Below are 14227 nucleotides of genomic sequence, written 5' to 3' on the forward strand. Positions count from 1 at the left end.
CAGGGAAGCCAATTTTTTGGGAAGCCATCCGTTATCAACAAAAACTCTTTTTTGTGTCCTAGAAACAGTAAACTCTGTAACAAACATGATCTGTGTGTGTTTCAAAACTCACCAGAAGACTTCATGATTAACTTGAGGACAGGATACAGAATACAGGGTTGTGGTAACTGTAATATGTTCCCAGGACACCTGAATGGAGACTTTGCTGTGGCTGAGAAATAAAAATGAAGTCAAGCAGGGTGTTCTTGTCTGTAATGGCAGAAGTGATCAGCTGTGTATACCCTCTCGACTGAAACAGCTCCAGATTCAGTTTTCTTCCACTTTAAACTTTACATGTCCGTGTAAATCAGTGTTCATACATATTCTGTTGCCTGTAAAAATGTTTTTCTCCTGTGAATATATTATTATAGAAATCTTTGGTAGCCTAAAGATACTTGAAAACTTTTGACGTTTGTTTACCTGCAAAAAATATCCACTATAATAAAAAAAAACATGATTGTCTGTCATATAGCCCAGAATAAAGACCTGCATATATCAGGGATTTTTATTTACTATTTAACATTTGGAAAGCGGTTTGTGGGAAAGCTTATTTTTAACAGTGTTGAGATACATATGTCACAGTAAAGTCAAGTTAAAAGAAAAATAGATGACATTTAAAAATCATGAAATTTAAAATGATTAGAATTGGTCATTTAAAAAATAGATATAACAATTTACAATACATGATGTCAGTTTAATACTTTGTTGCAGCATGTTCCAGATCTGAGCTGCATGAAAATAGAAGGCGATCTTCCCTGCTCTGTATTAAGTTTAGCTATGACTTGACTACAATGTGCTGACCATTCCAAGAAGCAAGGGTTAATAAAAATCAAGGTAGCTTTTGTACAATGGTCTTCTTGCAGACAGAGCAGGGAAGCTATTTTTTGGAAGCCTTCCATTATCAACAAAAACTCTTTTTTATATCACACACACAGTAAACTCTATAACAAAAGTGATCTGTAATTGTTTCAAAACTCACCAGACGACTTCATGATTGGCTCAAGGACAGGACACAAAACACAGGGTTGTGGTAACTATAATATGTCCTCAGAACACCTGAATAGAGACTCTGCTGTGGCTGAGAAATAAAAATGAGGTCAAGCAGGGTGTTCTTGTTTGTAGTGGCAGAAGTGATCAGCTGTGAATACCCTCTCGACTGAAACTGCTCTAGAATCTGTTTTCTTCCACTCTGTAACTGGTTCTCATTAAAATCTCCACACACAATTATTGGGTGACAGTCCATTATTTCAAGAGAATCTAAAAGACTTACCAGGTTTTGCATGAATGGTGTCAAACTGTAGTCAGGGGGTCTGTACACAACCGCAATGAGTGCAGGGAATGGAGCCTGAACCTTCAACACTAAGAACTCAAGATCAGTGACATTATGCAGATACTGTTTTACCTGAACCTGAAAATGATTCCTCAAATACACAACAACTCCACCACCACTTCTGCTGGCCATGTGAGGAAAGTTTGTGTAGGACACATGTCTGTTGCGTTTGAACATTGTGTAGCCGTCCAAATGAAGACTGTCTGCAACAAAGGAGCCTTGGAGGTGAGACTCTGTGAGACACAAAACATCTGCTAAGCACATTTCATGATGACTCTTGATGTCACTGATGTGAGATGGTAAACCCTCCGTATTGTGATGGATCAGTGTAAGAGTGTCAGGTCTGCTGGCTGTTTCTCTGACCTGAAGAAGAGGCATCATTTCCTCAACACTGGCTTGTCTCATGGTTTGGAGCGCTGCAGTTACCTCGGGATTGGCGTAAATCTTTTTCTCATCCAAGTCCTGTAAATAGAGTCCACTGAGAGACGTCACCCTGCTGAGAGCAACATAAGCCATACCTGGTTCAAAAATGTTCTTCATTGAAACTACAGCAGTCTGTGTTGTAAGACCCTGGGTTTTGTGGATTGTGCAGGCGAATGCTAGCTTTACAGGAAACTGTCTGCGTACCGCTCCTTTAAACTTCAGACTCTCCTCTGCTCTCTCAATGTAAACCAGATCATCAGATGCTGCATTAGAACTGCGGTTGCTTCTTACAGGCTGCCGGTTGTCCATTCTGAGCCCCAGTTTAATTATGTGTCCATCATTTTCAGATCTCACCACCTTTACCAGTATACCAAAAGCACCATTGACCAAACCGTTTAGTGTGTCCAGGTTTCTGGTCAGCATCACTCGAGCTCCTTCAGCAACATTCAGGGTGTCGGGTAAATCATTTCGCCCACCTGTAAATGGTTTGTCTCTTCCTGCCATTTTGCCTGTACGTTTATCCTTCTGGAAATCGTCTGCATTGATGATTATAATGTTTGAATGAAGCTTCTTGAGCGTATCTGTGTTGTGGGATTCAACTTTCTTGTTGGTGGCATAAATGTGTAAGACCTCGATTGGACATTCTTCTGGTGCAGTCACAGCCTGTGACAACAAATCTCTGTCGCACTGAGAAAGCTCATCTGTCTTTTCTTTGACTCTAATCCTGTTCAACATCTCAGCAAAGACCACATCATCTTTTTGACGCATGATCTCGGTTAGAGTGATCATCTGAAAATGTTCCTGCCATAGGTCAATCTGTTCTGGATCGTAAACACAGAGAGGTTTAGACTGTCGCACTGGTGGCAGCTGGTAAAAATCTCCAACAGCTAAAACTGACATTCCACCAAAAGGTCTCTGAGTGCCTTTGATTTGTTTCAGTCTTGCATCCACATAAGCAAAAAGGGGTTTTGAAACCATCGAAATCTCATCAATAACAATAATTTCAGCATTTATAAGCTCAGATCTGACTTCATCCAGTTGGTTACCAAGTCCTTGAATGGGTGGATTCAGACTCCTGGGTAGTTTCAGTAGAGAATGTAACGTAGAGCCATTGATAGAAAAAGCTGCTGTACCAGTAAATGAAGTCAGTAAAACAGTTGGATTTGATATGTCAGCATCTTCTGCATTAGCAGGCAGTCTGCTTAGGATCTTTGATGCTTCAGAGTGAATACATTTAATCAGATGTGACTTTCCAGTTCCTGCACCACCGTTGATATAGAAGAAAAATGGATCTGGGTTCAAACCACAAACGCGCTGAATACACCAGTCTCTAATGGCATAGAACACGCAGGCCTGCTTCTGGTTCAGATTCTGATACATGATGCGTACCACAGCTGGATCGACTGCAGGTTGTTCTCTTATGGCTCTGATCTCTGTTACAGCATCAGACTGACGACTGTAGTCGGGGACATTCTCCTGTTCGTTCTCATCATCAGAATGTCTCTCAGGAAGATTCTCATCACATTGCAACCTCACAACTTCAGATTCAGGAGCTAGATTACACCATTCATCGATCACAACGTCTCTATTTTGTTCAAACTCTTCCAGTGCACTCTCAATATCCTCAGAGTTCTTCTCATACTTGTCTTTATTTCTTTTCACAATCCTTTTCACAGACTCACTGTGGTCTGAACATGGAAGTCGCACAAAACCAGAGTTGTAGAAGGACTGATAGGTTTGGAACCCTTGTGGTTTCAGTTCCTGCTCTGATCTGTGTGGAAGGTAAAGCCTCAACAGTCGTCCATAATATTGCTCAGGATCTTTTTCCTGTGAACAGTGGTAAAACCTGATTATAGCTGGTTTATCATTCTTTCGCCTTTGTACAAATCCAAGCTGGTTTAGAAGAGGAAGCACATCTTTTCCTTCATTTGGACCACTCACCAACCGGCACAAGGCAGCAAAATCAGCCAGTGACATTTCCTCATATTCTGGTGTCTCAGGTCTGCATTTATATTTATCACTCAAACTTGTCATCCAAATATTACAACTGTCATGTGTTGTGGATTCCAGGTAGCTCATCGGGCGACTCATTTTTACTGGGTTATCATCGGTTGGTACAAATACAACACTGCGGGAACATTTTTTCATTTTTAGGCCACAGACTCGAGTCACACACTCCTGTGCGCTGATCTCTCTCTTTTTTGAGTAAGCCTGCATCACAGCTCTCATTTCATCACATTCATTGACCGTGTTCTTATCAGTGTTATCAATAACAGTCTTCAGGTATTCAGAGAGGCATCCACATCTACTTCCACCTTTTCTCTAATCCACAGCAACATGTGTATATGTGGACTACCTCTGTGCTGGAACTCAACTCTGTAAAAGTAATCAATGATTTCACCAAGTGGCTGTGCAGGAGAAAAAAGCAAATCTCTGAACAAAGCCTCAACACGCTTATCAAACATTCGCATGGTGGTTACTGGATTTGATCTTAGAATTTCACACTTTTCTGACCAGTCCAGGGCTTCAAAATCAACCTCTTCACCTTGCTGTCTCTTTATTGCTTGAATCACTTCAGGCCATCTCATCTCAGCAGCAGAGAAAGTGACAAAGAACTGAGGTGTTCCTATTTGACGAACCATACTGAATAGATCTTTGGTGGTTTTCTGCCAGTAAGCTGGAGTTCCTCTGAGTGGCTGCATAAATCTGATTGCATCTTTATTTCTTACCAGCTTCTCTACTTCTGTCTTACTTTGTAACATTCCTGATGTGATTTTGCGTCCATCTTTCGTCATAGTTTTACCTTTCCTTAGCTGTATTGTCATGCTGGAATTAGCCAGGTGTATTTCAGTTACAAACTGTGAGAAAAATAGGTAATTTGTATCTTTAGCAAATCTTGCATCAATGTTGAAAAGCCTTGACTTGAAGTAAGCACTCGGTGTGAGTTTAAGACGTCTCTTTTCATCCAGTGTATTCTGACCAGTAGGAAACTGCACAGGAAATGCCATGGCTTCCAAATGAGGAGTTCTGAAGAAGCTAACAGGATTGTTTCTTTCTGCAGGAGCCACACAATATGTGTTATCAGTGAAACAGAGAATCTCTTCTGAAATGTCAACAGGCTGCAGACAACTTTCTAGAGCAAAACCTCCATTGTTTAAATCACTTTCTGGTTCCTCTGGATTTTGTTCTTGTGGTTGTTCATCGCAGGATACCATATCAATATCTTGTTCACTTTCAGACTCCGTTTCACACAAAAGGGCATCTTTTTCATAATTGTCAATTTCCATTAGATCTGCTTCATTATAATCATCACTTGCCATGCTGGCTTCATCACTGCTGTCATCATCAGGTAACGTTGGATCACAAAGCAATGCATCATCTCTGATAACAATATCTGTGTACTGTGGATGAATTTGTTTCAGTTTACGCAGAGCTTGAATGAGTTTAGACCAGGTGACAGTCTGGAACAGCTGATGGCCTTTGTAGCACAGTCGTCTTTTCAGCTTAATCCTCATTATCTGTGATTGGTTTCTGAGCCGAGGTAAAGAGTCAACTGTTTGTTGGACTTCAGATGGTACACACACCACATTACCACGTATGAGTCTTTGTCTGCCCTTTGGAAGTGGAATAATCTTAGCAAATGGTATGCATTTGGCAATCAGATGTCTCTCCAGAATGTTGAGATCACACAGTTCAGCTGGAATATCCTGCAGTTCTAAACTGTTGATAGCAGCGAGCCTCGGCATGCGTCCACTTTTGAGGGAACTGTGACACGTGTGACAGATATACTCCTTTTTTCTCTCAACAGGAAAGCTGCAGTGATCATTACATGCTTCATCACACACATGAACAAATTTACCAGTTAGACACTGCTGAGCTACAGTTTGGTGTTTTGAGTAATTTGCTCTTTTGCAGATTTTCACCTGATTAGGAAAAGAAGCTTTTAGACAAACAGTACAAACATAAGATGGTGCTGACTTAATGTTGGATCTGAAACGAGATATGGCCTCATTCATTAAAGAGTTATCTGGATGAGACAGTAAACTTTCAGCTGGTCGATGCATCTGACGATATTTTCTTTTTATGTTCATTGCACATCTGATATTATGCATCTGTCTAAAAGAAAAAACGTTCCAATATTTTACTCTCATTCGTTCTCTCATATTGTCCTTGTGTTGCTGCTGAAATTGTCTCTCTTCTCCATAACGCTTTGTTATGTAAGATCGTTTTTTCTGTTTAAATGCTTCACTTTCTTTATAAAGATTATATACATATGACCTCATGTAAGCTTTATGTTTCTCTCTGAATCTGGTACAAGTTCTGTAGGTTCTTCTTATACGCTCTTTCTGCTGTTCTCTGACTTTGGTAGACTCTCTGTATGCTCTTCTCATACGTTCCTTCTGCTTTTCTCTGAATATAGGATTGTCTTTATACATCCTTATTACACGTTCTCTTTTTCTCTCTCGAATTTGAGCACTTTCTCTATACAGCTTTTTCATTTGCTCCTGTTGTTTTTCCTTATAAACATCCCTTTCTCCATAGATCTTTCTGAAATGTTCTCTCTGTTTCTCTCGATATGTAGTATTTAGTTTATACAAATTATTTTTGTACACACACTTCTTCTGTCTGTGATCAGGATCATGGGACTTACTGGAATTTTTTTTCTTTGCCTTAAGGCTTTCATCAGAAGTGTACATCTGCCTTTCTTTTTTTTGTGATTTTCCTTCCTTTGTGGTAGTTGTTCTTGGGACAATAATCTTCTCATCAGTTTTTGCCTTCGGTGTTTATTACATTTCAGCAGTTTACTTGCAATTTCCTGTGTTGTCTTAGTTGAACAGGAGGCAGTGTTTGAATCATTCTGAGGAACATAATCTGATATTACCTGAGTTTTGTCCACAGAATATGCATTGAATTCTTTTTCTGAATAATACTCAGCAGGACAATTGTCAGTAGCACTTGAATAATCCACTCTGGATGATGTGACTTCAGTGGTTAAAGTGTCAGTCACAGTTTTCTGTGTTTGCTCAGTGGATATTTGGGAGTTTAATTTATGAACAGGTTCATTTAAAGCTACTGCTGGAGCACTTGTAGCAGGTTTTCTGTTTTCGGTGGTTTGAACATTACCTCTTTGGTCAGCAGCGTTTTCACTGTGAAACTCGACAGGCTGTAGCTCATAAGTGCAGGCTGAGGCGATGCTAAGTATTTGGTACAAGCATTTGATCTTGTCAATCATGTCATTAAGACGTGTGAATTTTAACATAACTGCAGTTCCACCACTTACAGCTAGCGACAATGGCATTCCTGTAGACTTACGTGGGTGAGGGTCAAAATATGCGAATTCACCTGAAGTCAGCCTGCAAACTGCAATGACGTTTCCTCCCATGACTAGCAAAGCGTAGCGAACCGCTGAAGCCAAACACTGTAGTCCCTGTTCAAGGCTCGGAAGATGATCTGTACCATCAAATGTGCCATAATGAGCTAACTGAGACATGTCCACTTGATACTCATGTCTGCGGCTGGTGACCACTGTGGGAAGCTCATCAGTGGCTAGAAACACGCTGTTCACAAACCTCTTTCTGGCATCTGAATGCATGGCATGGCCTTTGTCCAACACACGGTTAAGATCTGCTCTGGTAATGAATTCATCCTCGTGTAAGAACGACAGGAAAACCAAACTGTTTGCCATGCTTTGATGATTCCTGTACTTTCCATACTTAGCAGAGGCCTGGCTTCGGGATGCACAAATGCTACTCACTCGTGGACGACTTTCATTGTTTGTAACCTGTACATGAGACGGTGCTGGAGCTTCTCCATCATGCTGCGTTTGTACAGTTACCTGGGGTTGAGTCTGGATTACCTGCTGTACTTTAGCATCTGGCACATATGCTGAGCGAACACCTCTCTTTACCACATCTGCATAAGACACTGCAGCTGTCTGAGCACTGCTCTGCACTTCTGGACTGGGAATACTTGTAACAGACACCTTTACCTGCTCACCGGTGTGAGAAACATTTACCTGTTCTTTCTGCTTTTGCCATCTAAGCTTCTGGGACTGCGACCTTCGACCTTTTCTTGGCATTCTGTGCAAGTACAAACTGGACCTTCTATGTATTTATACACAAATGTAAACAAAACTCAACCTGTAAACACTGATGTTTTATTGTAGCTTTTTTAAAAACTGTATATTATTACTTCTTATATTTTTTAACCAGACTGGATAACAAATAGGTCTATTCTTCTGTAATGTAATATGCAAAATAAATCTCAATAATCAACCAACAGGCTATAATAAAACTCTCAGTTTTTAAGTAGACTTTGTGTAAATCTTTCAGATATTTAAAATTTAAAGCAAATATGAGGAGCTGTGATGGTGTGGTGATCAGATGACAGGCGATGGGGATTCTTCAGCTGGATGTTCTGCAGCAGCCAGGAAACAGGAAGTCTGGGTCCTCAGGGCGGCCTCTAGATGACAACTGTAATTGAACACTTACACGGAGTAACAGAAATGGGATTGCCCCTAAATAATAATAGTATAACCCTACTATAGTCAAATGTTACAGTCAATGAAACAGACTAGCAAAATGTATATGAAGTTATCCAATTTAATATTTTTGTGAATACAGCAGTCTGAATGTGTCGTACAAAATAACAAGTTTATCTTATTACAAAAAACCTTTAAGAAGTTGTAAATTTTATATAATGTATCAAAGCAATTGAACCTCTAAGCCAAACTATCAGTGTTTATTCCAAAGTGTTCCAAGTAAAAATTAAAATGACAAATCTAAGGCTGTGTAAATAGTTTCTACTGTACTGTAATTCTACTATTGTAATTTCAACTTTCTACTTGTAATTTCCAGCAAAAAGACTGGATGTGAGAGAGTTTAACTATAGAAAAGAAGGAGCAGTGAGAGCAGAGACCTGTCAGAATTCTGTAACAGATAGATGAAGTACTGGTAACTTCAATTCCCAAAAACTGGGACCAGTCAAAGCTTGATTCCAGTCAAAACTTGATTCCAGACAAAACTTGATTCCAGTCAAAACTTGATTCCAGTCAAAACGTGATTTTTGGTAAATTAGATAGAGCTCTTGGGATAGCGTGATACAAGATAGAACGGCTTGTCAAAATAGATAGAGTAGGGAGAGTGATAGGACAGACTGAATGGCTTGTTAATGATAGAGGGAGAGGGCTTTCTGCAACAGGTCAGCTGTAAGAGAGAAAGAAACTGGAATTAGACATATTTCCAATAAAGCTGGATTTACTGTGTTTTTTGGACAATAAGGCACACTTAAAATCCTTTAATTTTCTCAAAAATAGACAGTGCGCCTTATGTATTTATTCTGGCTGTGCTTTCTGACTTCAAACCAATTCTATGTGTGACACGGCGCTAAAAAATCTCTCAAAATGTTGTAGTACAACTTTGATAAGCTACAAAGCCGCACCTGCTTAATGGACTGTCGGAGCATTACAGCTACCATAGTTAGGAGCCTCATGGTGTAATTCGCACTGTGCTTTAACACAATATTATGCTGTGTGCGTGAGTATAAGGACTTTGCACCTGTTAAGAAGCAGGTTTCAAACTGATCCACTCATGAAGAATTTGCGAAAGAGGAATAAACTCAAAGAGCGAGTGTATTGTTCTGTATTGTATGTGTTACAACTGAACAATGTTGCGAGTTATTGTGAATGAGTTGAATACAGCTTGACTTGTCTGGCTGTTTTGTTTGGCTTAATGTACCTTATGTTTAAAAACAGACGCATTCATTGCCCTTATGCCTTATAATCTGAAAAATACAGTGCATATTCGACTGAACTGAATGACAAGTTGAACAAATGGTGGTGGAACTGACATAAGGACATTTTTGCATTCTGTTAACACAATAAAAACCAACACAGTCCATTAATTTAAACCAAGATGTGCGGCAACAGTTACTGTAAATATTATATGGTCCAAATAAACCTACACACTGACATTAGAGCAGTCAGTTTTAGGCTTCCTGTTCTACATTAACTTTACATCCAATCAACTCAAATTTATTGATTAACTGACCAAAAAGAACACAAATCCTTTCTCACATTTGCCTAAAAACATCTTGATGATCACCAAGAGCTGTGCTGACTCACTACAATAACTGAGTCTCCTATAGTGAGAAACGAATTTCAGAAAAACACCAGCATTAAAGTCAAACATGATGCTGTTACTGTGATGGTCCAGAGTTCCTTTACTACTTCAGGACCTGGATCAAGCCATCAGATCCTGAGCTTCAGATTAATCATACTTGGGATTCACAGCAGGAAATCTAACAGCAGGAATTCTATTCTAAATTGAGCAAACAAGTCCAACTCTGAATAAAATGAAACTCTTTGTGTAGACTCATCAGATTCTGGACTTTAATAAAACTGAGAATTTTACATGACTTGAAAACCTTATATTGGACCTTAATGAAAATAATTCTGAAAGTAGGGTGGACAAAATCCCCCCCAGTGATGTAAATCAGTCATTACTAATTACCGTAAATGCTTAATTAATTAATTAATTACTTAACTTAATAATTAATTAACTTAATTAATTAATGGTACTTGTTGCTATCAGGGCTTCCACAGCTGGGTATTAGACAGCAACATGTTTTTACATTAGACCAGGTTGTTCTGGTTTGATTTTCTGTGCTTCATAAATAAAATCATCACCGTCAAACTGCTTTTTGTATTTTTCCAGGTTATCCTTGTTCGATGATTTAAAAATTTAAACGTGACACAAAAAAGCATAAACAAAATAAATCTGCAAGGAAGTAAGACTTATCCCAGCACTGGACATCAGACAAACCTTTACTTACCAGATTTGAGATGATCAGATCAGCAGTCTAAAGAAAGGAAACAATACATGAGATCACTGTTTGATGATTCAGAGAGTTGTGCCTCTTCACACACAATCCAGTTTACTGTGACACAAATTAACTAGTAAAATCCTAAATTACTTTAAGCTTTTTTTTAAGTTTACTGTAGTCTAAAGAGGAGATAATTGAACTGCAGGGTCTCACATGGCTATAGCAAGTGTAATAAAAGCATTATTACTACAGAAATGCAAAGAACAGGCATCAATATTTGTTGGCACAAGTGCAGGATACACCAAATATTTCCTACGCAGAGGACCTGTGTGGGTGCTTTGCTGCTACAGGTCACAAATCCTGTGTTTTTGCCAATCAGTAAATGGAAACATATCACAAAAAGTCAAACTACTGTATGTAACTCGCCAAATGTGCTACGCAATGCCAGGTTTATACTGCTTCAGTTACAATCACTGTTTACTTACCAGCAAAGGCAAAACCAAAGATCTCTTTCACTCTGTGTAACAAAAGACAAAGCACAAAAATACAGAATGAGACAAATCAGATCAGCATCAGAGTGAATACTACATCACTCTGTGTAGTCCAAAAGATTCAGTACACTTCTTTGTTTACCATAGCTGGAATATAAACAAAAATTCTTCTCTTTTTTCTACACCAAGATTACTGTCTTCATTAAGGTAATATGTGGTTTCATCCATTTGTAATAAGCCACACAAGTTTCTCAGATATGTGATAGCTCTATTAGTTTGGTGCTGTTAGATAAATGTCAAATTGTGACACCACAATATCAAAGCATGAGCAATCATAAATGAAAGCTTGCATGATATATATATATATATATATATATATATATATATATATATATACAGTTAAGCCCATAATTATTCATACCCCTGGCAAATTTTGACTTAAAGTTACTTTTATTCAACTAGCAAGTTATTTTTTGACTGGAAATGACACAGGCGTCTCACAAAAGATAATAAGATGATGTACAAGACGCATCATTGTGGAAAAAAATATTTCTCAGCTTTTATTTACATTTGAGCAAAAAGTATCATGTCCAGAATTATTCATACCCTTTACAAACTGTCACAGTCTCTGGGAAAATCCAAAGTTCCATACCATTCCAAATAGTCAAAGCTGTTCTAAAGCATCCTAATTACCCTGATTAATTGGAAATAGCTGTTTTGATCAACTCAACAGGTGAAAAACAGCAGCTCTCTGCAGGTGGTCTGTGGACATTCATGGCTAAGACAAAGGAACTCAGTGAGGACCTGCAGCTGTGCATTGTGGCTGCTCACAAGTGAGGAATGGGCTACAAGGCCATATCCAAATGTTTTCAAGTTCCAGTGGCTACAGTGCAAAGTATTATTAAAAAATACAAGATGTTCCGCACTGTGGAAAATCTCAGAGGACGTTGTCGGAAGCCAAAAGTGAAACCTGTGCTGGCCAGGAGACTAGTGAGAGAGGTGAAAAAGAATCCAAGGATCACCACCAAGGCCATTCTGGTGAATCTGGGCTCTGCTGGTGGCAATGTCTCAAGGCAGACAGTCCAACGGACACTGTTGGGTTCCACGGATGCAGACCAAGGAAAACGCCACTTCTCCAGGCACTTCTAAGGGATGCCAAAGCTCATTTGGCCTTTGCAAATGCTCATCTGGACAAAGAAGAAGGTTTCTGGTCTTCAGTGTTATGGTCAGATGAAAAAAAAATTGAATTATTTGGTCACAATGATGTTGCCTTCATTTGGCATAAAAATGGAGAAGCCTTCAACCCAAAGAACACCATCCCCACTGTCAAACATGGTGGTGGGAACCTAATGCTTTGGGGGTGTTTTTTAGCCAATGGACCATGGAACCTAATTACAGTAAACAGCACCATGAAAAAAGAGCAATACATGAAGATTCTCAACAACAACATCAGGCAGTCTGCAGAAAAACTTGGCCTTGGGAACCAGTGGACATTTTAGCACGACAATGACCCAAAACATACAGCAAGCGTGGTGAAGAAATGGTTAGCAGACAACAACATTAACGTTTTGCAGTGGCCTAGCCAGAGTCCTGACTTGAATCCAATTGAGAATCTGTGGAGGGAGCTAAAGATCAGGGTGATGGCAAGAAGACCCTCCAACCTGAAAGGTTTAGAGCTCATTGCTAAAGATGAATGGGCAAAATTGCCTGTGGAGACATGCAAAAAGCTGGTCTGCAATTATAGGAAGCGTTTGATTGCTGTAATAGCCAATAAAGGCTTTTTTCTATTGATTATTGAGAAGGGTATGAATAATTCTGGACATGATACTTTTTGCTAAAATATAAATAAAACCTGAGAAATATTTTTTTCCACAATGATGCCTCTTGTACATCGTCTTATTATCTTTGGGGAGACACCTGTGTCATTTCTGCTCAAAAAAGAACTTGCTTGTTGAACAAAAGTAACTTTAAGTCAAAATTCGGCAGGGGTATGAATAATTATGGGCTTAACTGTATGTATATATATTTGTAGGCTTCAACATTTGAGTTGGTCTGCATTCAAATTCTGCTTCCTAAAAACATCATCACCTGCACACAGTATCATTTAATATGCTGCTGTTTTAAATATCTGCATATTAATAATATTAATGGCGCACTGCTGCATTTTATTTATTTGAAGATGGCCTTTGTTATATTTCATTAATTTTTCACAAAGTGATAAGTTAAAAAGAACTGCAGGTCTAGGTTTTATTTTAAAAAACAACCTGTTTGTTAAACAGTTCTTAAAAATGTAACTAAAAACTAAAATAAATTAATTAGCAAATCTTCTTCTTGTTAAGAGATGTTATTATTCTTATATTATGTTTTATCCTCGCTTTCTCTCCCTTCTGTTAATTAAGCCACAACACAGACACACCGGCACATGACTCTTTTCTCCCGGCCTTCAGTCTCCTTTGAAGTTGCCGACCCTGCTGCTTCAGCAGCTAATCAGTGGTTCTAAAATTGCGGATCATTACCTTATAACCTAAAGAATGAGGCCGACAGCTTCCCTAAGACACTCAGAAACACTAACACACCAAATGAACCAAATAAAACAACACAATAACTGTATTATACAATCAAATGAACCATATACATTTCACACTGGGCCTATAGGACCGCTAGATGTTAGCACTTAGGTTGTTAGGGTTAGCTTACAAAACACTCCTTTTAAATACTAAAATTACAGCGTTTCACTCAAAAAGCAGCCATTGTGTTACTTTAATTTGACTCATACTTCGACTGTCTTTATAAGTCACTAACAACAACTTGATAAATCACTCAAACAGCTTATAGACATTTAATTTCAAAGAAGAGAAGCAGAGCAACAATTCTTACCGGCAGTGATCAGTGAGGAAGTGGGCGGAGATGCAGGACTGAGCCGGACAAAAGAGGCATTCATGGGTAGTGGGAAATTCCGGCATTACACAAAATTGGCATTGAAAACGTGAAAAATACATGTAAATTTAAATATTATTATACTACATTTCTTTTCAACAGAAAACAACTAGCAGAAATTTAATTCTATAAGTTGAATAAATATTTTAAACAGGATTATTTGAATTTGAAATAATGGTTAAAA

General features: G+C 38.7%; 1 long non-coding RNA gene across 1 annotated transcript; it reads right to left on the reverse strand.

The window, feature by feature from the left end:
- Positions 1-8436: 8436 nt before the first annotated feature.
- Positions 8437-14004, reverse strand: LOC134621094 (uncharacterized). Its single transcript, XR_010092185.1, has 4 exons — positions 13984-14004; positions 11101-11132; positions 10625-10651; positions 8437-8997 (listed from the first exon to the last, which is right to left on the reverse strand). It is a non-coding gene; the product is annotated as an uncharacterized LOC134621094 (long non-coding RNA).
- Positions 14005-14227: the final 223 nt, after the last annotated feature.

Source organism: Pelmatolapia mariae, linkage group LG23 (genome assembly GCF_036321145.2).
Source record: "Pelmatolapia mariae isolate MD_Pm_ZW linkage group LG23, Pm_UMD_F_2, whole genome shotgun sequence".
Lineage (NCBI taxonomy): Eukaryota > Metazoa > Chordata > Actinopteri > Cichliformes > Cichlidae > Pelmatolapia > Pelmatolapia mariae.